Genomic DNA, 7,574 nt, shown 5'->3' with positions numbered 1-7,574 from the left:
GGTAAGTCTCATTCTGTCATGTTGAAGATGAATATTGGTCTACATGCACTCCGAAATGAAGCCGTACACGCTATCGATGTTCTGCGGCGTGGACAAGGAATCATATGATTGTTGTTTTGATATGGCATGCTTACAGTAGCAGCCGTGTACTTTCGTGAACAAACGTTTGCGGCGCGCGAAAAAAAGATTATACGGCCATGGCACTGCTTCCTGAGAAGGTTAGAGTCAAGTCCTCCGTGCCGCTGGAGAATCACCCGCCGAGTAAGACGCGAGGCACCTAGCTGAGTTTAACCAGTGTGAAGCAAGAGGAACTGCTCGCCTTGTTTTTTCGGCTCTCGCGTCATGCTTGCAGTTTCTTTTTATGATATCGACTTGACAGGCGTATAAAACCTGTTGCGTGGACGCGGCTAGCAAAATCGCACAAAGTCAGAAGGTGGTTACTTAAAGGTTGCAATTGCTAAGCATGTATTACGTGCCAGTTATATTTAGCGGCTTAAATATATATCACCCTAATAAAGTGACAAAAAACAAAGCAAACCTGCAGAACGATGTCAAAGCTTGCTGCAAATGCATAGACGTCCGTTCCGGCGTGATAAAGCAGCCTTCCCGACGCGTGAAATGCAGGCGCCGTGCTTCTGACGATGTGCCGAGTTCAGTTGAATTCAACCAACCGCGCAATGCTAGCGGTATAACGCGAATGTGAACGTTCAACAACGACGGGTAGGTCTCACGAACACGGGGAATCAAAACACAAAGTTGCTTCACCTACAACCGTAACTGGACTAACAATACGAGAAGACAGCGAGTAATCATTAATGTAGTCGCTGCGTGCATGCGCCGCGTTATTTACCGATTCAGGTAGTCGGAACGAACGAAAGCGATGAACTCAGACAGCCAAAATAGAAGGCGAGACAGCGCTGTCAGCTATCCACGCTTGCCCCCTTTATTTCTCGTACGACACGCCCGGGAAATGATTCAGTTTAACACGTGAATCGTGTGCCTTGGTGTTGTCTGCACTGTTGTGGCTGGCCGCTAAACCGCAATACTTCGGACCACGCTTGCGCTCTCGCGGGGTCGCTTCTGCCATAGAGGAAATGCGCAGCTTCGCACAGCAAGCCTCTCGGTTCAGCGTACCCAGATGACGGCCCCCCAGTTACCCGCACCGAGAGAAGAACGCGTGCGCTCGTGCGCCACCGCTACCGTGAAAGGGGCTGAGTCGGCCGCGCAGAAGGTTCAGAGCTTTCCGACAGAGCCGCAGCGCGGCTGGCGCGGCGCTGTCGTCGCGCCGCAAACTTGAGCTTGGGTTCCCTATACGCATAGGTAAACGCGACGCCCAGCCATAATCTACACGGAACGGTAGCGCCACCTCGGCGAAGTATTGATGGGACTTGAAGGCTTGACGTGGGATCAAAGAAGTGTAGTCGTGCATGCATGGAATGTGGCTTATTCCAATTGGACATGGTGCATTGGCGAGCGAGCATGAGGAGTTTCCGAGCAGCGGCTGTCCTTGAAATAAGTATCGACAGGTCGCGGTCCTCTGTATGGGCTGAACGGGCAGCTTGATCAGCCCGTTCATTGCTGATAATCGCACAGTGTCTTGGTAGCCATACAAATGTAATCGGTACCCTTTCTCGGTTAGGTGGTGGAACATAGCAGTCTCAAATACCAACTGTTCGTGCGGACCGCGGCGTAAAGTCGACAGTACAGATTGCAGTGCCGCCTTGGAGTCGCAGAAAATCGTCCACCTTTTTCTCATTTCGTCGTTAATGAAAAGGAGCGCGGCGCGAAGCGCTGTGAGCTGTGCTGCCGTCGATGTTGTTGGGTGAGCCGTCTTGAACTTGATAGTTGTGGCGATCGTTGGAATCACGGCCGCCGCTGTTGAACTGCTCCGTGGGACGGAGCCGTTGGTGTAGACGTGAGTCGAGTCTTGATACTTCTCGTACAATAGAAGTAAAGCGAGCTGTTTAAGAGCTGGTGGTGACAGATCTTGTTTTTTCTGTACACCTGGTATTGTCAGGTTGATGATTGGTTGTTTCACGCACCATGGAGGAACCGGAGGTCTCGCCGCCGTTGTGAAGCCAGTTGGTAGAGATTCGCCATGTGTGGTTACTGTTCGGCAAAATGAGGTGCGTGGTCTCTCCGCTGGTAGAGAGGCTAGGTGGTGGTGTGTAGTCCGGCCAAGATGCCTTGTGTGGGTCCTCAGCGCTTAAACCTCAATATGAGTCTTTATGAGGTGGTCCTTGGCGATGGCTATGGTCGCCGCTGTTGAAGCACTCTGAGGCAGGTCTAAACAAATCCGGAGGGTCTGGGCCTGAACACTTTGTCGCATGCGTCGACTTGTCTTGTTTGCGTTAGTTAATGCAGGCAAACTGTATCGCAGGAAACAGAGAAAAAGCACGCTGTATACAGTTGTAACATAGCACTGGGCGACATTCCCCAAGCCTTTCCAGCGAGAAACTTGAAGAGGTGAGAAATGCCTGTCAACCGCTTTATCATGTTTACCTTCCCAATCATCCAATCGTTGTTTTACTGTTCGCTGTAATATTTACATCTGACTTCTCTTAAATTATGTTTGCGTTTGCTTACGTAGAGACGGTAATGACAGTCGTTTACCTTTGGGATGTCCCCGGTTAATATAATAGCTGTTGAGGTTTTACATCCCCAAACCACGACATGACTATTAGAGACTCCGTAGTGCAGGGCTCTATAAATTTCGAGCACCTGGTGTTCTTTAGCGTGTACCTATGTCGAAGCCCACGAGCCTCTTGCATGTCGCCTCCCTCAAAATCCGGGATTCGATCCTGCGACCTCAGAATCAGCGATCGATCACCATAACCACAAGTCCACAACCATTACACAAGCACGGCACGATCGCATGAGGGGTTGAAGGTTCGCGGTTACACGTGAGAAAAACAAACAAACAAGTCACGCATATTGGGCTTATTGCGCACATTGGGCTTAGGCAGAAATGTTTTTCGGGGCTGGCACCTCCTTGATCTGAAGTAGGGGCCGGACAGGCACATGTGGTCAAGTGTCATTGTGGGCTGTGTATGCCGTTACAAAAAAAATTCGGGGGGAGGGAGGCGGTGTGCTGTCCCGTGGCTACACCACTGGTGTGCTTGCACAACAGACGTCACTTTATCAAAAATACTGTAACTCGACTAGGCACAGCTGCATCCCTCGAAGCTACAATTGCACCAACACAGAATTTCTCCCACGTGCCTTGCTGACAGCGACCTCGAAAGAGCACATTTCCGCCCAGATGTGTGAAATGCTACATCAACTGCTGTGTTGTTCTTGGCGGGAAACGCACGGTTTTATCATGGATGGCCCACTGAACTCTGTTATATGTGCATTTATTTCAGAGAACTGCGCACGAAATCCACTCCAGCCCCCCCAATAACAACATTAGTCAAGGTGGTTCTGAGTGCGCAGCACTTTGGACGCCCGGCTCGTCGTCTCATGTCGTCCACTGTCTCATGTCGCCTAGTCACGCAGTAGTCAAAGCAGGCCTAACCAAGGCTAACAATGCTCAAACCCAGAGCAGCATAAGCTAACAAGGTCTGAAATAACATGAACTACAGGAATAACCAAGAATTAATTGCAATAATCTACCTACGATCGCGAAAAACGCTTCAGACACATTCGGCTGAGACCTGCGCCCCGCAAGAGAGGGCGCCACCGCTACGGCAAGCGCGCGATTGCCAACGGAACCGCTTGGTTGACCGTGCTACGCATTTCCTCGGGATTCACGATAGTGGAGCTGCATTAAGCGCAGGATATCGTGCGGGATTTAGAACTACACCAGGGCCTGTACACAAAAAAACGTTAGCGCTATAGGAACCGCAGAACTAGCACCAGATAAGAGCAGAATTAGCGCTATTTATTAAAAAGATAACCTGGATTTGAGAGAACTTCATTAAGTAATATATAATTGTGAACAACGCGTTCGGAGCTATACCAGTGATATGTCGTCTCGGTCACATGCAGACATGTGCGCTTTAGTTTTGGACAAATTGCAAAGGTTTGCTTACGCCTCACATGAACGTTGCGTATTTTGCCGTGGCACAACTTGCAAACGCTGTTTATCTTAGTTTTTTTTTCGTATTTACAGTCATGACTGAAAAACGCGTACACAGACTACGCTTAGGTAATAATCTCGTGAAACGTGCTGTCGTTCTTCAGGTTCTATTGTCACTAATACTGCTGTTCCACTGGAACGCGCTGCATTTCAGTGTAAAACTTCTAAGTCGTAACAGTTCTTCGTGAATTACGCGTAACATTTGTATAGCAAATACACAACCAGATACACTATCCTATCGAGGCACTTTAAATATAGTTTTCAACATGGAGCTTCACGTGGCATTAATAATAATAATATCTGGAGTTTAACGTCCCAAAACCACGATATGATTATGAGAGACGCCGTAGTGAAGGGCTCCGGAAATTTCGACCACCTGGGGTTCTTTAACGTGCACCTAAATGTAAGTACACGGGCCTCAAACATTTTCGCCTCCACCGAAAATGCAGCCGCCGCGGCCGGGATTCGATCCCGCGACCTTCGGGTCAGCAGTCGAGCACCATAACCACTAGACCACCGTGGCGGGGCCTTCACGTGGCATTGAACATGAGATCCCAGTGAAAACGAAGATTGGCTGCGTGATCTATCCACATTTTTTTCGTAGGCGTGAAATCGCATCTATGCACCTGAATTCCTTGTCAAATGAAATGATAAGTTCATTTCCGTATAAATAAATCTTAACATGCAACCTGTGCCTTGTATTTGTTGAAGTGCTTGGTATACGCTGGGACTGTTAGGGTTCGATGAAGTATATACTGCGACTTACGCTATCTTACACATAAGCGCACAGCACAATGTAGTTATTGCAGACAGCCGCCGGAAAGTGCATTTTCCGTGATTATGTCCTTATCACCCAGTAACAATTCTTGAGCTATACTCATGCTCACCTTGTTGATGTAGCCGAAATGCTACTTATCACTAAAGGTTGGATATTTTTGCAATAAATGGCGCCTCACCAGGCTGTGAAAATACAAAGAGCGGGCGCAATTTTCTCTCCTGGCGCGTTTCTCGTTTTTCTGGCGCACTTCGTAACGCCAGAATTTACTGTCACTTCGCGACAGTAAATTTTTGCATAAATGCCGATTATTTCAAACGTTGCCAAACTAAAAATGGTGTTTATGGCACGAATGCGCCGACATTTGATCATAGCCGTGCAATTCTCCTTTTTCTGCACGGTTGGCAGAACACCGTCTCTGCGTGTATTCTGTGGCATGGTGAGTCAAGTGTCCAATGTCGAATCAATACACTCCAGGGTGTCTTTTAGGGGCGAAGCTCCTTAAAGCGGCACCCGTTCGTCCCCGTCGTAGTGCGTAACCAGTCTTAACGCTAGTACCAGATCTTGACCTCCAAGTTGGTGCCGGTGGGAGATTTCTCCTGTGCGTTGTTGAACAATAAAAAGTCACAGTTTCGCCGCAAGGGCGAAGCAATGAATGCGATAGCAAGGAACTAATGCTATACGAAGTGAGGCTCGCCAATGGATACTCTCAGTTTGAACAGCGCTTCTGTTGCAAGGCGGCCGAAGGCGGCCGCCTTGCAACAGGCGGCCGAAGCAGCGAAGGCGGCCGAAGCAGCGAAGGAAACTAGCGTGCTTCAAGTGTCGACCTGTGACACTTGATAGTTCGCGCTCATCTTCTGTTTGTTCGTTTAGCGGCGTCCCTGAGCTCGAGTGACATTCGTACGCGCCGTAACATGAGCGCGTACATCACGGTGAAAGGGTGAAACATTCCTCTACCCCTCGCCACGAGAAAACCGCGCGAGCAGACGGCGGAAGGGCAAGCTTCTCCCATGCGCAAATATAAGAAGAAGCGAGCGAGCTCGCCGACGACTTTTAAATGCGCCCGTGGGGCTCCTAGCGCCACCTCGCTGGTATTGAAGAAACGCTTATTATCGCCTGCTGTCTCTGAGTCCGTCCAGCGCTAAATGGTGTGTGTATATAACGCTCGCCGTTAGCTACGTGGAGGATCGGCGTTTCGTGGCGTAGTGGATAGCGCCGCTCGCTGCGGAACAAGAGGTCCCTGGTTCGATTCCGCGCTTCGGAAGCATTTTTCTGAGTTATTTTTCTGTGGGGACTTTATAGATATATACATACTTATACATATACGGTGCATGACGGCGACGGCGACGGCAAAATCCAGCCGAGACTGTCCATATATAATTGCTATCGCAATAAAAAAATTCGCAGCGTGCGCGTTAACTAAAAGCCGACTTCTTCTGTCTCTTATTCCCCATTAGCAGCTATTGGCATGTTCCAGTAGGAAACGTTAGTAGAAGTAGAAGTGTAAGTGTTAGCTAAAAGCCGACTTCTTCTGTCTCTCATTCCCCATTAGCAGTCATTGTTTACCTCCAAGGTAGTGCCTGGTGAGATTTCTCCTGTGCGTGATTAAACAATAAAAATTCACATGATGCTGAGGGGAACAGCGCAAAAAACGGGACGGAGAAATATTGAGCACACGACACAAGCGCTGACGAACAACTGTGTGTAAATTTATTACACCTGGAAATATATGGCTGAAAACAGAAAACAAGAACCATCACGTGCACAACATAGTGAAAGGCAAAAACGAGGTAATGTTTTTGCCTTTCACTATGTTACGAGGTAATAAAAAGAGATAACGTTTTTGAGCAGTTAACTTGTACTTTTTGACTCGTGACAGATTCGTTTTTGCCTTTCACTATGTTGTGCACGTGATGGTTCTTGTTTTCTGTTTTGAGCCATATATTTCCAGGTGTAATAAATTTACACACAGTTGTTCGTCAGCGCTTGTGTCGTGTGCTCAATCTTTCTCCGTCCCGTTTTTTGCGCTGTTCCCCTCAGCATCATGTACCAACTGGCCCTTCAAGAAACCCTTCTGAAAAATTCACAGCGTACATGTAAAATTAAAGTGAGCTGCAAATCGCCATGACTCTCGTCGACCCTTTAGTATAAACCGGCCCGATCTCACGTCGTTGATGATGTACTGGGCGTGGAGCTGCGCGACGCCGCCGCCAAGATCCTGCCGTACGAGAGCTTCGCCCCACTCATCATCATTCACCCCGTGGATATGCTGTAGAATTTTTCTTTTCAGCAAGGCTGTGAAGGGCAGATCAGGAGCAGATAGCCCGACTATGGCTAACAGGGGAGCGATGAATGCCTACTGCTGGTCGCGTCGAATCGCGTAGAGATAATTTCTCCCCTAGCGGTGAACACCTTAATTGCTAAATTACAAACAAAGCAAAAGCCGCGTGCACATCACGTTTCTCTTGCTTCTTTTGCTCTTCACAGTATATTCCCCTGAAGGCTCTCCGCGGATTAGCATTCACCAACCACACGCGCCACGTCAGCGAGGCGGCGCATGCTGACCTGCGCACCTCTCTTCACCGTTGCTCGCGGTTAGTTTCGGGGAGTTGGTTGAAATAGAGGACGATATTGAGCCTCTTACATTTCCGGACAATCTTGCCAGAAAACACGAACAACGGTCTTAAGCTGCCTCCAAGAGCGAAACTTGAGCCTAAA

The sequence above is a fragment of the Rhipicephalus sanguineus genome, chromosome 8 (genome assembly GCF_013339695.2).
Source record: "Rhipicephalus sanguineus isolate Rsan-2018 chromosome 8, BIME_Rsan_1.4, whole genome shotgun sequence".
Classification (NCBI taxonomy): Eukaryota; Metazoa; Arthropoda; class Arachnida; order Ixodida; family Ixodidae; genus Rhipicephalus; species Rhipicephalus sanguineus.
This window is presented reverse-complemented; position numbering follows the sequence as displayed.